Source organism: Pelobates fuscus, chromosome 3, assembly GCF_036172605.1.
Source record: "Pelobates fuscus isolate aPelFus1 chromosome 3, aPelFus1.pri, whole genome shotgun sequence".
Lineage (NCBI taxonomy): Eukaryota > Metazoa > Chordata > Amphibia > Anura > Pelobatidae > Pelobates > Pelobates fuscus.
Genome location: NC_086319.1, coordinates 395,746,771 through 395,768,495, shown reverse-complemented (window position 1 = coordinate 395,768,495; position 21,725 = coordinate 395,746,771). Strand labels below are relative to the sequence as shown.

Here is a 21,725-nt window from a genome sequence, read left to right as displayed (position 1 = left end):
CCTCGACCTCGGCTTGTCTTTGACCATTCTATACTGTACTACTTACGTTAGTCCGGCCATTCTAAGGTCCGGTATACGTATCTGGCTACTGTTTGTACTCTGCGTGTTGGATCCCTGTCCCGATCCTGACAGGATCACAGTACATAATTACATAGATTCCTTTATTTGTCCTGAATTACAGAGTGCATAATATTTGCAAGATTGTAGTTTATTTTTGTTAATTACAGGTAAAAAATTACAGTAAAATCAAATGTCAATATGGAGCGATTTTTGAATTCAATATGCTTGTCTTCTAAGTTTAATAGTCATTACACAAAACAAATTGCCACACAAGAATATTTATTTATATCAAGTAGAAGTCACAAACAACTTATCTAAGGGTATTTTGACTCCTTCTATGTAGCCAATTAACTGCCAATCTCTGCTAAATATTTTTGTAAAATTTATTTTTTGTCAGATTTTTAATATGCACACATATAATAAGGATGTTTTTTTATTGCATATTTCATAAACCTAATGTGTGCTACCACGTGATGGGCCTATGTCCTATTATAGCAGTTTTACATATTACCCCACAAAGGCCTACCATTGGTGAAAGTAGACACTGTAGGGTACCTCATATGGTGTACATTGTGTTTATAGTTGTGTCATGGACCCTCAGTGTCGTCGGACTGCTAGCTTGTTAAGCAGGTAACTCACTCTAGTTTCTATAAGTTGAATGTGTTTCACTTGTCCATCCAATGTACAGAGCACAAAGTGTGTTTGTATATTAAATATAAAATAATAACTGTAATAATAATAATAGTTTTAGATTGTCATTCTTTCAAGGTCTCACACATCTCAGTTTTTTTATTTTTTTTACCTACTTCCTTCATCGTTTACATGTTATGCTACAATGCCACCACAAAGCTTATCTGACCTTGTTTAGTCTACATACACATTATAGACATAGTGTCATAATTACTGACTTATAAGAGCTCCTGGGCATGATGGCACTTTCCCTGCTGCTATTCCTATTTTTTTCAAGATAAGCGTGAATCCTCTGAGCATCTTGGTTGGATGCAAGGCTGGATAAATTCCAAGCTTACAGGGGATACTCGAAAAATAAGAATATCGTGCAAAAGTTTTCAGTAATGCAACGTAAAAGGGGAAACTAATATATGAGATAGACGCATTACATGCAAAGCAAGATAGTTCAAGCTGTGATTTGTCATAAGTGCGATGATAATGGCTTACAGCTCATGAAAACCCCAAAGCCACAATCTCAGTAAATTAGAATATTACATGTAATCAATAAAACAAGGAGTGTACATAGAACAATATCAGACCTCTGAAAAGTATAAGCATGCATATGGACTCAGTACTTGGTTTGGGCCACTTTTGCAGCAATTACTGCCTCAATGCAGTGTGGCATGGAAGCTGTAACAGATCCCCTCAGGACTCATTCGCGGGATCTGTACTGTTATGTGAACTGTCCATTCGTTTAAAAACCACTGTACAACCGATTGCCATAGACTATAATACGAACTGGAGAAAATACCGAATTAACTACCGAACACCGGACCACCCTGATGCTTAATTGTACTTCAATTTACCTCCCTGTGTGACTAATTGAAAACCGCGAACGCTTTGTTCAAGTCCCTGGGTGGCCGCCATTTCAGGAGTTTTACACGTGGAGGCGGCCATCTTAAACACCCGAACAGCGGTGTTTTGCCGTCGAGTGTCTGGAACTCAAATCGGATACTCGACCAAGCAAACACCGCTGAGACCTCCAGACTTCCATAAATTCGTGCTACAACTACCGGACGCCCCACCATTCGGTAGAATGACTGAGTTACGTACGGGGATTCATACGAACCCCAGGAGACACATGGATGGTAAGCAGTTCGGGACTTTTTAGCGTACGAACAGAGACCGACCGCAAGGCCAAAACTTATGGAACTGTTTTCGGATACTTTACCTGTGCGGTCGGTCAAAACTTTGAACCCCCATAACTCCCGAACCCCTGGCCCGATCTGGGTGATTTTTAAATATGTTGCTCACCCAGAGTAGGGTACCCCAGATATTTGGAGTACATCCAGAAATGTGGGGAAAATGTGTGTGTAATAATTGTGTTAATGCTTATCTAAGGGGAGGAGATGTGTGGGGAGTGCCTTATGTTTTATTGGTTAATGTATAATTGCTTGTGGGTGTCTCCCTTGTATGGGAGCACCGCATAAAAGGAGAGCATTTGCCATTAAAGTTCAGTTCTACTTCACCCTTCAAAACATAGCTGTGTCTCGTTATTGAAAGGGAACCTGCTATATATCACTAGCTCTGCCTCTCTACTGCTCCAGGGATTTAGCTGATGGGACTTCGCCTCTCCACCTTAACCAAACACCTGGCCCGGGAAAGGACGTCTACAATGGCAGATACCCCTCTCCACTCTGGGTAGCCATTACAGAAGCTATCAGCCTGTGACACTGCTGAGGTGGAAGACCAGGATGCTTCAATAGCGGCCTCCAGCTCTTCTGCATTGTTAGGTCTCATGTCTCTCATCTTTCTCTTGGCAATGCCCCATGCCGCTTCTGACTTTGTTTGTTGTTCAGGAGCGGCTTGACAAGAGGAATACAACATCTGAAGCCCATGTCCAGGATCCGTCTGTGTGTGGTGGTTCTTGATGCACTGACTCCAGTCTCAGTCTACTCCTTGTGAAAGTCCCCAACACTTTTGAATGGCCTATTCCTGACAATCCTCTCCAGGCTGTGGTCATCCCTGCTGCTTGTGCACCTTTTTCTTCCACACTTTTCCCTTCCACATAACTTTCTATTAATGTGCTTTAAAACTGCACTTTGGGAACATCCAACTTCCTTCACAATTACCTTTTGAGGCTTTCCCTCCTTATGGAAGGTGTCAATGATGGTTTTATGCACAACTGTTAGGTCAGCAGTCTTCCCAATGATTGTTATTCCTACTGAACCAGACTGAGAGACCACTTAAAGGCTCAGAACCCCATTGCGGGTGCTATGGCTTACTTAGGCGATTAGAGTGGGGCAAAGTGAGCCTAGAATATTGCACCTTTTCACAATATGCTAATTTACTGAGATTGTGGATTTGGGGTTTTCATGAGCTGGAAGCCATAATCATCGCACTTGTGAAAAATCACGGCTTGATCTATTTTGCTTTGCATGTAATGCGTCTCTCACATATTAGTTTCCCCTTTTTATGTTGCATTACTGAAATAAATGTACTTTCACACTATATTGTAATTTTTCGAGTATCGCCTGTATATCAAAAGAGTTTGAAGCACAAGTTCCTAGTGTTACCTTCAGGTGAAAGCTGCTAGCGTGTCAAATGACCACCAACAGGTGCAAACAAAAGATAACAATTCAACACCAGCATAGGGAAAGTGCTGTGCCCAGTATTCAGCATTCAAATGCTGCCTCTCGGATATCGATTCATTAACCTGTTTTGACCAGGAATTAAAGCAAAAAAGGAGGAAATCTTAAAATGAAACGCTAAATTAACAGGGGGACACTATTTTTGTAGACCAGCAGGAATTTTCGCCATCAAAATAATGAAATAACGCATGTAAGAAATGTATGGATTATATATTCTAAGCATGCTAATGATGGGGCGGGTGCCTTGCGCTTTTTATCCAACTCTGGTATGACAAGAGATCTGTGCTTATTCTTTTCCAAAGCAAAAGCAGCATAACCCCGACGTGATTTGAACACGCAACCTTCTGATCTGGAGTCAGACGCGCTACCGTTGCACCACTAGATCTCACTGCAAGAGTGGGCGTCAACAGAGTAGCCAACAAAGGTAGGTTATTTCACCCGACCGACATAAAATTAGATTCTGACAAATTAAATATTCAGCCTAAAGAGGAAAGAAAATAAGTACTTTTCTTTCCAGCACAATACCACTGTAATTGAAGGCAAAGCCAAACTGAAAGGCACCAGCTAGCCAGTTTCTGTGTTTGCGGCAATGTGAAGCCATACCGGTTTAATTACATTACAATGGAACATGCAAATGCTGGGGTGAATCGTGCATGGTGTGGAATTCTCCACGTGACTTACTCTTTGCTAGCTTTATATTTAGGACAATTTATGGCCTCTTTCAAGTGAGAAGAAAGATGTTCTCTCTTCCTAAAGAAGGTGTTTTATGGCATTCAGTAGATGTATTTGAGGATGGCCTTGATGCTCTTGTGGCAAAGCTGGAAACTATGCCACTATCAGGGGCGTATTAGCCGCGAGGCAAACAAGGCATTTGCCTTGGGCGGCATTTTCCAGGGGGCGGCAAAAAACGCCGCCCCCAAATGCCCAAGGCAAATGTCTTGTTAGCCTTGCGGCTAACAGACATGCTGGGCTGGTTGCTGGGCGGCCGGCGAGGGAGCTCTTCCCCTGAGCTCTCTGCTCAGCTCCCTCGCGCGCCGCCCGCAGAGTGAGACTGGGAGCCGGAATATGACGTCATATTCCGGCTCCGCCTCCCAGCCTCACTCTGCGGGCGGCGCGCGAGGGAGCTGAGCAGAGAGCTCAGGGGAAGAGCTCCCTCGCCGGCCGCCCAGCCTGCCCGCCAGTGCCGTCCTGCAGCCACTGGACCACCAGGGAATGGGAGAACCCCCCCACCCCCAAAGGTAGGGGGGGGAGTAAATAAAAAAAAATAAAAAAATGTGTTAATGTGAGTGTGTGTGTGTGTGTGTCTCTGACTGTGTGTGTCTGTTAGTGTGTGTGTCTGACTGTGTGTGTGTGTCCGTTAGTGTTTGTAAGTGTGTGTCCGACTGTGTGTGTTTGTTAGTGTGTGTGTCTCACTGTGTGTGTCTGTTAGTGTGTGTGTCTCACTGTGTGTGTGTCTCACTGTGTGTGTGTCTCACTGTGTGTGTCTGTTAGTGTGTGTGTCCGACTGTGTGTGTTTGTTAGTGTGTGTCTCACTGTGTGTGTCTGTTAGTGTGTGTCTCACTGTGTGTGTCTGTTAGTGTGTGTGTGTCCGACTGTGTGTGTGTGTCCCCGACTGTGTGTGTCTGTTAGCTAGTGTATGCGTATCTGTCAGTGAATGTGTGTGTATTTAGAAGGCGGGGCAGGGGGGAAGGGATGGGTGGGGGTGGCGCGCGCGCGGGGGGGGGGGGGTGTCTGAGTTTTGTCCTGCCTAGGGCAGCACAAAACCAAGATACACCACTGGCCACTATAGTATCTAAAGTGGGTATTGTGACACAGCTTGTTGATCCAAGGAGAAATCAGAATGCACATATGGAGTTCTAAAGGAATCCTGCTGCCCAATTTGGGGCACAATTGAAAATGACTTCAGGTCTTTCATTTTTTCCTTTCTCCTTCTTTTGGAACAACAAGGGGAAGAAGGGTGGGTGAAATGTTGAAGCTGAGTCTTCTTTTCATCCTGCATTACTTTTATAACTTTCTGTGTTACTGTTCCATTTTCAAAGATCAAATGAGTATGAAACAAGTGCATTTCCATGTCCACATAAGTTGCACGCTGTGGCAAATAAGGATGCGGTATTTAAACGGCGTGATACGTTTATTCATCCACAGAAGGCTGGAAGTAAAAAAGAGACTGATGGCAGCGGTGGGATTCGAACCCACGCCCCCGAAGAGACTGGAGCCTTAATCCAGCGCCTTAGACCGCTCGGCCACGCTACCTGCGCAAAATCCCTGTGGCTGCGTACTCAAAACACGCACGCCATTTGGGAGCGTTCTGATCATTTCCTTTTCTTTCTTGTCAAAAGGTTGCAAGTCCCGACAATATCTTTCCACGCTCATGCAGCACTGCTGGCGGCATAGGTCATTTAGAACGCCTTCACCTCTACAAGACCGCAAAAACAAAAGAAAACTAGATCAATGCTAAAATATTACACATCCCCCTCTATTTATTCTCACACAGAAAGAGTTTGAAGCGCAAGTTCCTCATGTTACATTCAGGTGAAATCTGCTAGCGTGTCAAATGACCACCAACAGGTGCAAACAAAAGATAACAGTTCACCACCAGCATAGGGAAAGTGCTGCCAGGTCTCACTCAGAATGTATGAGGAGGGTTAGTGCCAGTATGTGAGTGAGCAGGGACCTTGCGTCCCCAAAAAAGTGCATATGGTCGAAAGTTGGCTGTCCTGAAAAGGATTTCCGTTTGCTTAATGTTTTTGAAAAATCAACTGTGTAGTAGTTTGTAAAGAAGTAAGAATGCTCTGGTGAACTCAGCAATAACAAACAGTCTAAATACAAACATCATTATTTAAAAAACGTAAAACAAATTGCATTATTTTTATTAGAAAATGTTTAAATCATTTCTGTAAAATTTATACTGAAATCTTTTTATTGCATTTTAATACAGAATTAATCAAAGTTCTTCAGATGAATATTGTGCTCAACAGGTAAAAGCCATCAGAGTGACAGAGGGAGGGTCTATTACCATCCCGTGTAAGTACAAGTACCCCAAACAAGGAAAAAAAGATGTGGTTTTGGTGCAGTGGGATGAAACAAAATATGGAGATTGCTTTTTTATACAGAATATCTATAATCCTACTACAAATGTTACATGTGATAAATATAAAGGGAGAATCTCAAGGATGAAGGATCCTGATGGACACAAGTCAGACTTGGTCAAAATCCAGAAACTGAATAGGAAGGATGGTCCAGTGATCTGCTGCCAATTGAACATCACGTTGACAAATGGATACTTATCCCTCTTCAGTTCATACGGAACGAGTCTCCTGTTCTCAGGTTAGAATAATACAATAAATATAATCAAACGAGTAATTATACATTGCATTTGCTATAGCACTATGCCATCTACAGCACTAAGATTCAACAGTAGAAGATTATGAAACGTAAAACTTAAACTAGTCACTATGCCAAGACTCTATAAACATTCTGTATCTTCTTACTGGCCTTGTTAAAGGCTTACATTACATTAATATATGAGATACATGTTGTGGCTGAGGCTTACTTTTGAATACATTGATATGCCTACTGTTAATTAAACAATAAGTTACAAAATTCATATTTATATTTTAGTATTATGGTCAAATATGTGAAACAAAAATCCACATGTTGTAATATTATATATCAATTTACAACAGATTATAGTAAGTAACAGACTAAGACAAATTATAGAAAATATGGAATTACAGAAACAGTAGTCTTGCAGCTTAAAGGGAAACTGTCAACTGTCAAGGAATTTTTTGGTTTCCATATTTTTAATTATGAGTAAGTAAAAGCTGATTTAAATTAGACATAATATGCGTACATGGTAAAATGAACTAGAGTCTGAGAAATAAGACAGACATTTAAATTAGCGTATAGCAGGGGTGCCTAAAAGTCAGATCTCCAGATATTGCAGAACTACAACTCCAATGATGCTTCCTTTGTCTTTGCATGACTTTGAATGACAAGACATCATTGAAGTTGTAGTTTTAAAAACATCTGTAGATCTACCTTTTGGGCACCCCTGGCATATAGGCTCCAATTTAGCTTCTCCTATATTTAAACACGTAAAATTAAATGTAGAAATTCACACAACTACACTGGATCTGGGCGCCTCCATCTTGGCACCCAGTCAATCATTATAAATGTTGCCTTTTTCTGCCATGAACATAGTTAGAGGCGAATGTTGAACATTGTTTACGTTTCTCAGGTTGCCTGTTGCCCATGTCCCCTTGATTAACACACAGTACTATCCTTGAAACAATATTGATTCATCTTTGCTGATACTAAATGTCCTCCTCACATCAATATCGACATATCACATTATTTTAGTGTAATTTGTGATGTAGGATGCTCATTCTTGGGGGACAGTCTTAACTTGGTCATTTTGGTGAAGCAAATGTTGGTATTGCAGTGGCCAAAACACTGGCTAAAAGCATTCTTATTTTCCCTCCATTTATCCCTTGCTCTATTTTCTCCATCCCTTGGCATCTTTGTAAACATGTTGTTCAAGTGAATGTCCAAAAAATAATTAAGTCAAATCAGAATATCTGTGTCATCCTTCAAGGGGATGTGTGGAACCTATAATTCTTCTAAAACAAAGTAGACACGGGAAGAATATGGACAATTCGAACCAGTGTAAAGTGAAGTATAAAGTTTAATCTGAGGTTGCACACCCCATAAAATACAATAATTCAACTATAAAACCTTCATCTATAAAGAGAATAGACACTAGACAAAAAACAGATATAGTGAAAAAATATAAATTTTGGAATTATGAAAAGGGATATTCACATAGGCAGACTACCTTAATCGTCACTGAGAGACCAACACCCCGCCACAACGCTCGGTGGCAAACTTACTCAATGGCCAACTCATACGTAGAGACTCTCATCGCCACTTGGCAACTAGTGAGGTTCCCAAGTAACTAATTTAGCTTATTTGTTCTGTCGCTTGGCATAGCATAGGTCAGCTAGTACCTGGGTATTATACAGTTGCTTCCATTAACATTTTTTCTATTTTTATGTATAGTTATACCTGCTACAGCACATGGAATGACAGAGGGGAGGAGACAAAGAACAGGCAACTAGGGGTCAATAAGCATTCTGATAATTAGTTTCAGGTCCAAATTTGGAGGACACGAGCCTTAGGAAGAGTCAGTAGTCCCTACGAAGCACCACTCACATCTACCAATACATTTTCTTACAGCCAGCACAGTTTCATGTTCTCTACATTCTGCATTGGGTTACAATATCATTTTGCCCAACTTTACCAATTAATAACATCTTTAAGTCCTTGATGTTATCTTCCAGACAACTTGGGAAGTTTCTGTGGTATTTACAGTTGTTGTATAAGTCAAGGCACAAGTAAGCTTAATCAAAAGTAAAGCTTTATTAAGTTAAATAGTTACACGTTTTTTTTTTCGTTTTTGCACTCTTTTTTCAGGCCTACCCATCTATCAGTTATGACTTGCTACTGCTGGTATAATTCAATCTTTTATTGTATGCCCGTGGCCTTCGAACCCAACTACAAATGTAAAGGCAGTATTTCTGAAGTTGTAGGAGGGATGTTGATGGCCTTTACCTACCACCCTCACAGACTCCTCCTAACATTCTGCTGACGTTTTGGAACCCCACCTACCTTTCCCTGATTATACCCTTTAATAGGTGGGCCCTATTTTTAAGGCCTACCCCGTTCATCAGTTTCAGCACACCACAATAGACTTGCTACTACTGCCCTCGACCGTTGTCCCCAACCACAAATGTTTGTTAAGTATCTATTTATTTATAAAATGATAAGGGGTTTTAAACAAAATATTGTATTTTTGGGGTGTGTAAGGTCAGGTTAAACGAATACTTCACTTTTAACTGGTGTGAGTGGACTATCTTCTTTCTGTGTCTACTTTGTTTATAAATAGCGGGCCTCCCTTGGATAAAGTACAACCTTGGTAAATGGTTTCTTCTTACTTCCTGTAATGCATCATGGCAAGGGCTGAATTTACATGTCGGGAGCATGTAGACACAAAATTCTAAGGCATCCCCTGCTCCCCAACCCCAACATGAGGCAGATAAAGTATAATTATGTTTTAAAACTGGACATTGCAAGCATAAAACCATCTAAAACAGGGGTTCTCAAGGACCAGTCCAGGATTTAGGGATTACCTGGGTGTGTCTTAGGTGTTTAAGGTGTTTTTTTTTTTTCTTTTTATAAAGTCTAATTGTATGACTTTACAGCTATTTGGCATGATATTCAGGAGTTAGGAATTTACTGCTGATTGGAATGATATACCAAGTTTATGCATTTAATTGGCATGATATATCAAATGTATGTAATTATTGCTCATTGGCATGGTATGCCTAATTTTTGTATTTACTGATATACTGCACATTAGCTTTAAATTGAAGGTTTATGCATTAAAATCATTCCCTCAGTGTCAGGCACACACATTGCCTGACATATACACACTCTCAGTGACAGACACGCATACACACACTGACAGACATACACATTAACTAACAGACATACACCCTCTCACTGACACACACTCTTTGACAGACAGACACACACTCACTAACAGACACACACACATCAACACACTCACCAAAAGACACACACTGACACACTCACTAACAGACATACACACTATCACTAACACACACACACACACTATCACTAACACACACACACACACTCTCACTAACAGACACACACACTCTCACTAACAGACACACACACTCTCACTAACAGACACACACACTCTCACTAACAGGCACACTCTCTCTAGCAGAGACACACACTCACTAACAGACACACACTAACACTCACTAACAGAAACACACACACACTCTCACTAACAGACACACTAACAAACATACACACTAACACATTCACATTTGTTTTTTATTATTTGTTTACATTTTATAGGTATTTTGGAGGTTTTCTTCCCTGGGGTCCAGTAGGGCTGGCAGGGCAATACAGGGCGTCTGGCGGGCGCTAGGAAATGCAGGCGCACAGTTCATGCGGGCGACGAGGGAGCTCTGATTCTCCTGCTCAGCTCCCTCGTGCGCCTCTTAGTGATGCCAGAGCCAGGGTGACGTCATATTCACTGCGGGAGCTGAGAGGAAGAGCTCAGGGGACAGTGCTCCCTTGCTGCCCATAACATCAGTTATGGGCTCCGGGGCCCCCAGGACAAGAGGCTGACATGGCTTTAGCCGGGGTGGTTGCCAGGGCAGCTTTTTTTGCCACCCCCCTGAATGTGCCGCCGAAGGCAAATCCCTTGTCAGTCTCGCAGTAAATACACCGCTGGTTATTAGAGCTGCAGGAGTGGTTATACAGTCAGTGTGTATAAGTGAGAGCTTACCCTGCTCCTCCTGCAAGGCAGTCTTTATTTTGGAATAATAAAATATAGTGACAACGTTTCGGCTCCTATATGAGCCACTCTTCAAATACTGTGTGTGTAATTTCTATGCTCCGTATCTCAGCTATGCTATTTTCTAACTTCAGGACCCATGAGCTATTCTGGACTCAGCGTCAATCAGCCACAGGAATCCTTAGCCCTAGAAAAAAGTTCAGCCACCATTTCCTGCTCATACAACACTACTAATAGCATGTTGTGATTAACTGGAGAGCCGGCAGCCCTGGTGGACCTATAGCATATCACCCCTCCACATGGATGGTTCATCCCACTTACAGAGGAAGGCAAGCGTGACACGGCAAGCAGATCTACAGATAATGGGGGTACAAGACACAGACAGCTCTGTATATTACGGCTTTGTGATTCTCAAATTCTGTGCTGGATATCAGAATATTGAGACATTTATCAGCTATGGTAATGGAACCAGACTAAATGTAACAGGTAAAATGCAATTCTTATTTATCTCAGTCTTCATGAACAGCACTGAACTTACAAAGTAAAGTATTAAAGCTTAAAGGGATGGGCTGAGCACCAAAACAACTTTAGCGTAAACACCCCGGGCACCATAACAACTTATGCTATGCTATACCTAGTAATAGTTCCATGTTATTCAGACATTTTCTGGATACAACTGATATTTATTTTGTTTTCATTTCCATTATCATGTACATATGTTTTAAAGGGGTGCACGGCTTTACTTTTCTAAAGAGGATAAAGCTGTCTATGCAATGCAGATTTTGAATACATTATATTGAAATGATGTATGCCATAATGATTGAGAGGGGGTAAAAGGTGACTGGATGTAGTAAACTGTTCCTTCATCTTTCCCTTTTTGACTCTTATTGACGTACATTTGATATATACAGAAATATCCTAGATTAAAATCAGTTTTTTAGTATACAGTGTTCTAGATCTGCAATTTGTTTTAATAGTGTTTACCGAGAGCCGAGTACAATGCAGAGATAACTATACCACAAACAGAGCTGAGACAAATTAGAGATATAATACACAGAGCAGAGCACAATACAGGATACCTATACAATACACAGAGCTGGATAGAAAACAGAGATACATCAGGTAGAGCTGAGTAAAATACAGAGAGAGAACGCGCACACAGCTGGACACAATAAAAATATACCAATAACTATCCCACACAGTCAGGATCACTGTGACGGAATACACAGAGCTGCAATACAGAGATCCCCATACAGGACACGTCTCTGTAAAATGCTCTAGCTCTCAGCACACAGTGTACGAAGGGTCAAAGCAGCAAGATACCGATAGACTCCATATTACCTTTGCATCTGACAATATGATTAATCTGCAGTGGTAATATGGAGCCAGAACGTAGTTTACATGGTTAGCAGAGGCAACAATCACAGATTAAAACAGATCTGATTGAAACCAGAATCTGAGCATTCCTCAGAGTCACAGCTCCAGTCCTGCAGTTTGAAGCTTCACAACTTTTTAAATAGTCACAGCATGAGTGTCTAAGGTCCCAGCTGTAGAGTGACTGAACAGAACACGGTCCACTTCCCTTGTCATCCCTGGCCTTCCTTGCTTTATATATTAATGATATATTTAAGTAAATTGTACTAGGGCTATTGTGGTGGAAAAAATGATAATATTATACACTTGCATCTGGCAGCGGCCAGGAGTTGATGCTGTGCTCTCTCTTTGTTATTTGAAAGATGATGTCTTGCTTCTCTCTCCTGTGGGCATTGTAGCTCCACCCCTGGGTGCTATCAGCCAATTATGGCCACTGAATAGAGAGGCCAAGAGCATGCCTCCCCTCCTGGCCAGCTGACTGAATGGCAACTTAATGGAATTTCCTTCTTAAAGGACACTAGGCATGTGCACAACCTGCTGATACAGGGCAGATTTGAAACCAGCCCCATGTTTTGACATGCCTAGATGCTCACAAGAAAGCTTCTTCAAACTGCTACAAATGACAGGGGAGGTCCTCTATTACATTATGAAAGAGACACTAATTTGTTCCCATATTTATTTACCTTATCACCCTCCTCTCCAGAAAAAGAATCATAGTGTTTGCAAATTACTGCAAATAGTATTTTCCCACATAAAAACTGCCACAAGTGCCCCTATGGAAGAGCCTCCAATGCAATGAAGTACCATCATTCCTGGGTATAAAATCTGAGTTGCCTTCAGGTTTTATGCAAGATTAACTGCCACTGGACACAGAGCACATTAGACTGGTTAGTTGGGGACAACCATGTTTGGTTTATGCTATGCATTATGCTGTTTATTTTCTTGTTTTAGGTTGACTATTTTTGTTTTGTATTTTACACTTCAAAAAGAAAATCTGTATAAAAGTTATGTTTTAAACATCAGGTTTTCTGGAGCAGCTTTAATTTGACATATTTATTAATATTTTATATGCTTTATATAAAATAAGAAAATGATTCTACAATAATATTTGAGCAGTATATCTCTTCCAACTCAATTATTGCTGATTTCTGAATAAGCTACTTTTTTCTTTAATGATGTCTCATGATGTCTTTTCATCAGTCCTTTCAATGCATGTCATTTTATTTATCTAAATCCAAATTAAAAATGATTTGGTGACAACTATATTAAACCAAAGTCCTAAGAAATCATAAGCCACAAGGCCAAATATTTTTTGACCTGACCCTCAAAAGCGCATGGCACACAGAAAAAAACAAAAAGTGACCAGATGGACCTTTTGTAACACACAGATAATGATTCACTGACAAAACTGTCACCTAAATTAAACAAATTACAAAATCCCCATCTATGCATCAAAACACAATCAAATAGCACACTGACCACAGTCCACTCTTTCAAATACCTGGGTACCTTGGTAATGTTTACCAAGACAGAATAAAATTCAATACTGGCAATGACATCAGATGCCTCCACGGTCACTGAATATCATTACAGTGGCGTTTCCTCTACTAAATTTGACTTTTTGTCAGAATAAAAACATCTCCAAAAGTAGCCTATCCATTCTAATAGACCTGCTGCCACCAACCATCATGAAATCCATATATGTCTTTATTTTGTTTTCATGTTTTGCCAGGCTATAACATACATATTCTAGTAAAGAATAATGAATACAAAAATCAGCGTACTAACTAACGCGGAATAGGGTTCATTTACATATTTATTACTGTAGTCATGAACCACTAAAAGTATATGCAGACACAAAGTTTGTACAGCTCCACTGTAAGGACGGGCTATCGTGGTCCACACTTACGTCTGCACTTGAGCTGCATTTGAAGATCATGCACGTTGATTAGTTCAGAATACGATGTATGCCAGAAATATCATATTTCACCATAGTAAATCCACCATGGCATAGTTAAAGCTGCAGTTCCATGTGAGTCCACTTCACGTGTGAATTACTTCAGATAAATAACACATTCATTTGAATAATAATTGTTTTATTTTTAGAATGACATATCTCTGACCTTTTTATTAAAGGGACAATCCAGACTCCTGAAGCACTTTAGCTTACTGAAAAGCTGAGTGTGTGTTATTTAAAAAATATATATTTTACAAAAGGTCCCGATTTTAACAGAAATTGACACTATGGTAAATTAGCCTGATTGCACTCCCCTGGCTTTCAAACAGACATGTCCTTTCACTTCCTGTTTTGGCTAGCTCAGTGAGCATTGGCAGCACTACAGGGGTGTTATTGGGCCTTCTGTACTCTGCTTGTCATGGGGCCCAAGAGCTGGCTGGCTAGCCTCAGCCGTGTGAGCTGTCCTCAACTAAGCTGTAAGTTCCTGCTCTTCTTGCAATGCTAAAGGGTGCACAAGGGAGCAGTGCTGGAAGAGCAGGAATATTACAGCATCAGAGCAGCCCCATTGGACTCACAGGAAATGATCCACTCAAACTCTCCAAAAGGTAGAGAGGACGGGTGTACTTAAAGGGACTCTCCAGTGCCAGGAAAACAATCTGTTTTCCTGGCACTGTAGTCCCCTCTCCCTCCTACCTCCCATCCCCGGTTGCTGAAGGCCCTTCATTACGTCAGCCAGCGGGGGAGACTGATCCCGTCTGCCGGCTGGGGAGACCTAATGTGCATGTGCGGCAATGCCGCGCATATGCATTAGACCTCTCTATAGGAAAGCATTAAAAATGCTTTTCAATGCTTTCCTATGGGGATTGTAGCGACCCTGGAGGTCCTCACACAGCGTGAGGACGTCCAGTGTCACTATAGCACAACCTGTGCTATGGACCAGGAAGTGCCCTCTAGTGGCTGTCTAGTAGATAGTAGAAGATAATTATTGCAGTTTATGAAAACTGCAATAATTACACTTGCAGGGTTAAGGGTAGTGGGAGTTGGCACCCAGACCACTCCAATGGGCAGAAGTTGTCTGGGTGCCTGGAGTGTCCCTTTAAATGAAAATAATAAAATAAGAATAACAATTTGTGAGAATGTGTGTGTCTGTCAGTGTGTGTCAAATCAGTGAGAGTGTGTGGCTGTCAGTGAATGTGTGTGTTTGTCAGTGAAAGTGTGTGTTGGTTAAACAGTGCGAGTGCCAATGAGAGTGTGCGCGCTGAAAAGGATGAAAATGTTTAATCCAAAATAGTTTCACTCAATTCTTGTAAATTGTACTAGTATCTATATATGTGTGTATCTATGTATCTATGTGCATGCACACACTCAGCATCGATACACATGTAAGTATTATTAATAAATGTGTATGATATAATGAGTGTATATAAAAAAGTGGATTAAAAAGCATTACATTCCATCTGTATATTGAGTGGCAGAAATGCTAGCAAATGTATAGATTTTAATTTAAAGCTCTTTAAAAATATGGCTCCTCCCTACCTGTTAATAAAAGTCTCAACATTAGACATGTGCCTGTGGCACACCGGGTCGAATGCCATAGAATGATTGACAGGAGGTCCTCACTGCAGGTGCTTGCTGGGGGAATATTGGATGCGGTAACACCAGTGTGTTTTCTGTAAACCCACCGTGTAAGCATCAGCACAGGGATTGTCATGCTTTGGGAAGTGACCCCAAGCAGGACCAATCACTCCACACTCACACTTTGCCAAACCCCATATACAATCACACGCAGCCAGTCACACACATACACAATCGCGCTCTGCTAACTCCAAAAATACATATCACACTCAGCCATCCATTACAATCACACTCAGCTAAGCCACACACAGAATCATACTCAGTCACAACGTGCATCTCACTTAGGTGTATTGTTAAGGGACGGTAAGGGAGGTCCATCTTCGATTTGTGCACTGTGGCCCTGTGAATCCTAGTTATGCCCCTGTCAGAGGCAGCACTTTCCCAAACCACCTGCCTTGCAAAGACTTCTCATTGGGAAGTCTTGGGATGTCTGTGATTGGACAGCCACAGAAAGTCTGTGCAGAGTTAGAAGGGGAGGGCTTGCAAAGATAGCAGAAGAGAACTGCTGATTTTGCAAGCATTTTTTGGATGTACCCTCTATAAGAAAAATGCATAATTAAATCCATGCATGTTTTCATTTGGGGTATATCTACTAAACAATGATTTTTATCGATTTTGTTTGGGGCAGTGGAGTTCCCCTTTACTATATCCATTTAGGGATAGTTTATATTTGCAGTGTATTTGATGTTTTATAAGTCTGTCTACATATAACTTTCCAAACTACACAGGTATGTATTAAAAAGAAAAATATACACGTGTATTATTATTTATTTCATTACTATTATTATTAATTTCCTCACCATACCCATGAATATTATTTAGTGCTTAATTTCTATTATATATACATTAAATATATTTTCCTAGTCTGCAGCCGTAAGGTTTAATCAGCTAGAAACAGCTTTAAACAAAGTTAAATGCTTAAAGCAGCTCTATGACCTTTTGGGGTCTCTGTAAATATTGCAAAGACCCCCAATGGTGACATCTCGACTTGGGGTGCTGTGTCATCAATATCTTCAGTGTTCAGCCCCTAGCACTCCATCCGCTAGGAGCTCATGTGAGTGCAGTACACACATGCATGTGCAAGAGTACAACACTGATACCTATGAAGGATCTCACAAGACTGAAGCCTACACAGATACTGTCTCACAATGAGGAGAACTTAAAAGCAGAATCTACACATTTTGACACGTTTTGTCAGCTTGAGACTTTACCATAAGATAATGTAGTCCTTACTTTGTTTTATGATATCTTTTGGCTAAATTGTGATTTTAATGAAATTCCAATGCAGTCTTTATGATCATTTCACAAAGATATATATTTAGGAAATGCTCAAAAATGGTTTGGTGAGAGAGTCACTTTAATATCTAACATAATACAGGCACTTTTCATAATGTCTGCCTGTCTGTCTGTCTGTCTGTCTGTCTATCTCTTCTTCTATATTCATACTTATATATATAAGACTTCTTGCCAAAATTCGACTTTCCAGTCCAGCTGCCAGGTTTTCTGATCTTAAAGCAGTAATGCTTGCATGGTTGCAGAATGCACAAACAAGGGAAACCTACATTATGGCTGTGTTTCTTTTGGGTGTGACATTTAATAATTTATTTTGGATTGAGTTAATTGCCTGTCCATTAATGGGTTTTTGTGTTGGGATGTCTGCTGGATATCTGCTACATTCGTTGTGTTCTGTGTTATAAGAGGACATGTGTGATATTACAATGAGTATGAAGAATATTTAAAGAATATTTGCATGTCATTAACGCAAGCTTTTATATATATTCCATAAAGAAAATGTTTTTTATTTATTTTTTTATATACAATAAATACAGAAAATTAGGAGACCTAGAATGGGATTGTAAATAGTAATAAATAGTAATAGTAATAGTAAATAGTAATAAAATGTAAACATATCACATAGTGAATAATAAGCCAAATAAAATATAAAAACATAGAAACATAGAATGTGACGGCAGATAAGAACCATTCGGCCCATCTAGTCTGCCCGATTTTCTAAATACTTTCATTAGTCCCTGGCCTTATCTTATATCCAGTATAGCCTTATACATATACCACACATGCTTAATCTTCTTTACTTTGTTAACCTCTACCACTTCAGCTGGAGGGCTATTCCATGCATCCACTACCCTCTCAGTAAAGTAATACTTCCTGATATTATTTTTAAACCTTTGCCTCTCTAATTAGCTAAGGACTATTCCCATACCAGGAGTCAAAATTGGGCCGTCTGGGTGAAAACCCGGAATCCTAAGCACTAGGCCATATGGGAACATCTTATGTATTTGCACAGTAATATGAGGAACACACACTCTCTTGCTGCAAACTAAAACAACCAAAATGACCCTTAGCTTGGATGTCGATACAATTAGTGTGGTTAGCACAAAATGTATTTTAAGAAGAAGAGGAACAATATGTCCAATTGTTCATGAAACAAACCGCTGCACTTCTGTAAAACTATAGCCTTTCTCACAATTCAATTTACTGGTAAGAGACAGTTTCATATTACTGAGAAACTGATCATTCTCAAGGAAAGGAAAGAGTGTTGCACATTGTTCAAGTCTCAAACTGTGTCATCTTACATTCAGCTATAGCCCCTCTTACAGGTTAAAGGAGCACTATAGTCCCCCAAACAACTGGGGTCTGGGTGCAATGGCCTCTTTATTTTATCTCTGCAGTTTAAAACATTGCAGTTTTTTTAGAAATCGCCTTGTTTACATTGCAAGGTTACATTCACCTCTAGAGGGTTTCTTGACAGCCACTAGAGGTGCTTGCACTTCACTGGTCGAGTAAAACTTGGTCACGTGACACTGAAGCCCATAGGAATTATTACCTTTGCTATCCAGTGCGAAGCATTGGAATGAGCACCGGTGAGAGAACCAGATGGAGCCTCTCATTGGAGTAAAATAATACTTTTTATTTTTTTTGACAGCTCTCTCATTTTGCCTTCAGCTCACCATTTAGCCTCATTTCTTCATATTCCTCCCTGGAACTCATTCTGTAGATAAATATGATTCCATACACTAGGTTCTATTTATTTGAAATATTAGCAGAAATTACATTTTCTTTAAACAGTACAAAAACAGGCAAGTAAAAATGGTCAATTACACTGCTATGTTTTTTTTTTTTAAGGAACCTGATGGCCACTATAAGAATTCACATTTCTAAAAATGTACCCAGAATATACAAATGTGGATATAATGCCCATATCTAATCAGGAAAGTTGCAAAATATATATACTATATCTACTTTTGCACTGTCACACATTAGTTAAAATATTTGCGTTTAATTAAAGGGTTACTCCAATCATCACAACCGCTAGAGACAGCTGAGATAATTAGATAAAGTCACAATAATGTTACAATATAGCTGCACCATGGATAGCCCTAGAAATACGTGGACAAAACCAAACAAAAAATACACATAGATGGGAAGATAGTATTTAGATTAGAGAATAATCCTACTGCAAGGGCTTGTAATTCTAAAAATTACAATGTTCCTCGAAGTCCCAATCACACAGGGAAACAAGAAGAAATTGTTCAATTACACAAGGTATTAATATAAATCATATGCCACTTTTCTGGAGAAGTGAAAGTATAATAGAATTGCAATGCCTTGCTATGAATTTTGTTTTTCTTTTTTAAATGGAAAAAAAAGATTGTATAGTCAGCTCTCATTAATAGAGGGCAGATCTGTCCCCCCCCCCACCCCCCCAATTACTCTGCAACAGGATTACATACCATAGCTTTACACTCTTCACAGTTTTAATTCTTGTAATTAACCTACATAAAAAGATGCATAAGATACATGGACATAGCCTGTGTCTCTCCTTATCCATCTATATTTAAGTGTGTACACTTGCACAGATGTATATAACATACAAGGGCATGTACATACTGCACTCTTAATTAAACATTATTATGTACTATTATTTACAACAGGTTAGGAAAACAGAATTTCTAATACTGTTAGAGACTCTCAAATTGGTTTGAAGTTCCTAGCAACTTTGTCTTGCTTTAATATTTCTGGATACATTTTAATTTGTTTTAAATATGAAAATATCCCCTCATGACGGCAGACATGTCTCCTCATATGTACACAGCCTGGGGGAACACGCTCATGCTCGCACCAAACGCCTACACAAGGCCGTATCCATGCACACAGCACAATACTCTACCACTTATTGCTACGCACACATGGGAGTACCAGTCTCTGATGGCTCGGGGTGACTGATTTCAAGCGCTGACTCACTCTATATGCTTACACCAAGTTCACACAAGCGACACATACTCGACTATATATAGTGACAATATAAAAATGTGCACAGTAACTCTATGCTATGCCTCTTAACTTAACAATTTATGTATAACAATGAGTGTATGCCGTTGGGGCACTGCAAATGTAATCGCATCTGCTTATCTCTTGCACGCAAAAATAAAGAATAAAAAAAAAATATATATGAAAATATCAAAACATATATTGTATATAAAATATGTAATATCTCAGAAATATGAAATAATTGAGATTTTAAAAGCTTATCCAAAAATATTAAAGCAAAGCCTTTGTTTGTTAAAATTCAGGGAGAATATATTGACCAGTAGGCCAATAGTACAGTTTTATATCAAATACTTTACAGTAATAGTTTTTAGTGTAATTTTGGACCACTAAATAATCCCATAATTGCTACACATATAGAATGAAAACATATCAAATTAAGAGGTTTAAACAATGGGAATTAAGAGTGTGTGTGTGTGTGTGTGTGTGTGTGTGCAGAGTGATATTTTTTGTCAAATATCTCCATTCTATAATTGCAAAGCACTTTAGAATATGTCAGCGCTATATATATATATATATTCTGCTGCTGCAAATAATAATACCCTTTGAGTTTGTTGCAGGTTTGTTTATATGTTTTAGCATATGGTATCTAGTGGAAGCCTTATTATAGGCACAAAGCTGGTCGGGCTAGCTTTTTTATCATCAGATGTTGGAGCTATATCCGCTGTCCCAACCAGGTTTATTTCTCACTCATGGGGAATCTCGACATCCCATTCTACCATGTGAATAAATCGCTGAAGGTAACATACTGTCGCTCCCTGCTATCCAAGGAAACCTTATAGTGTTCACACTAAGCGATGGACTTACAACTAATTTAAACACAAAAATAACACAATGTGACACGCCATTGTTGCTTTGTTCTTTGTGGAATAATACCAGGGGACACAGCTCGTAGGCTACCTGTAAACATAGTGGCTCTAATAATAATTGTAATATTATCAGTGTAACAGACCCAGTACATCCATGAAGAATCTCCCAAGTCCCAAGCGACGTAGTGATTATAAGTGTGAATATAGCTCTCAATCCCCCAAACATGAGCCTAGACTTCATGAACTGGTAAGATGGTACAGTTTTAATCCAGGCTAAATGGCCTGCTTTTATGCAGTACAAGGACACAGAAAACACTCCCACACAAAACTGTGGTAATCCCTCCCCTGTGTCTGGGAGATAATTGAGTCAGGAACTGTACAAACTCACTTATCTCCAGGCATATAAAAACATACAATTTACAAACACCCCAAAAGTACCTTCAAAACACATGAAACCCCCACAAAGTTATATCCCCTGATAGCCCCAATCTGGGTGACCAACATATCCAAAAATCACCCAGATCGCTCCAGGGGTTCGAGATTTTCAGGAAAGGCAATTATTTGACCGGCCGTGCACATGGTCCTATGCCCAATACAGTTCCATGAAATCAGGGCTAGCGGTCAGTCAACTTTGGTAACATAAAAACCATGTTTAAACGGATTCCCGAACTGAGGAAGAGAATGGTTCCTGGGAAGGCAAAATAGGGGTTTTGTCACAATCAGGACTTACAATTTCTAGTCCTACGCTACTAGTCAGGCCTTGAAAGTTACTATCTACTGCAAGCTATAGTGTAGTTTTAGAGGTGAATATTTACTCGCCAGGG

At 40.0% G+C, this 21,725-nt stretch overlaps 1 protein-coding gene and 1 non-coding gene across 2 annotated transcripts in view; one reads left to right on the top strand and one right to left on the bottom strand.

Moving 5' to 3' along the window:
- Window positions 1-21,725, top strand: part of LOC134601890 (uncharacterized) — a 296,175-nt gene that overhangs the window by 174,416 nt on the left and 100,034 nt on the right. The gene's annotated exons all lie outside the window — the stretch shown is intronic.
- TRNAL-AAG (transfer RNA leucine (anticodon AAG)) lies at window positions 5,552-5,633 on the bottom strand. Its single transcript has one exon. It is a non-coding gene; the product is annotated as a tRNA-Leu (tRNA).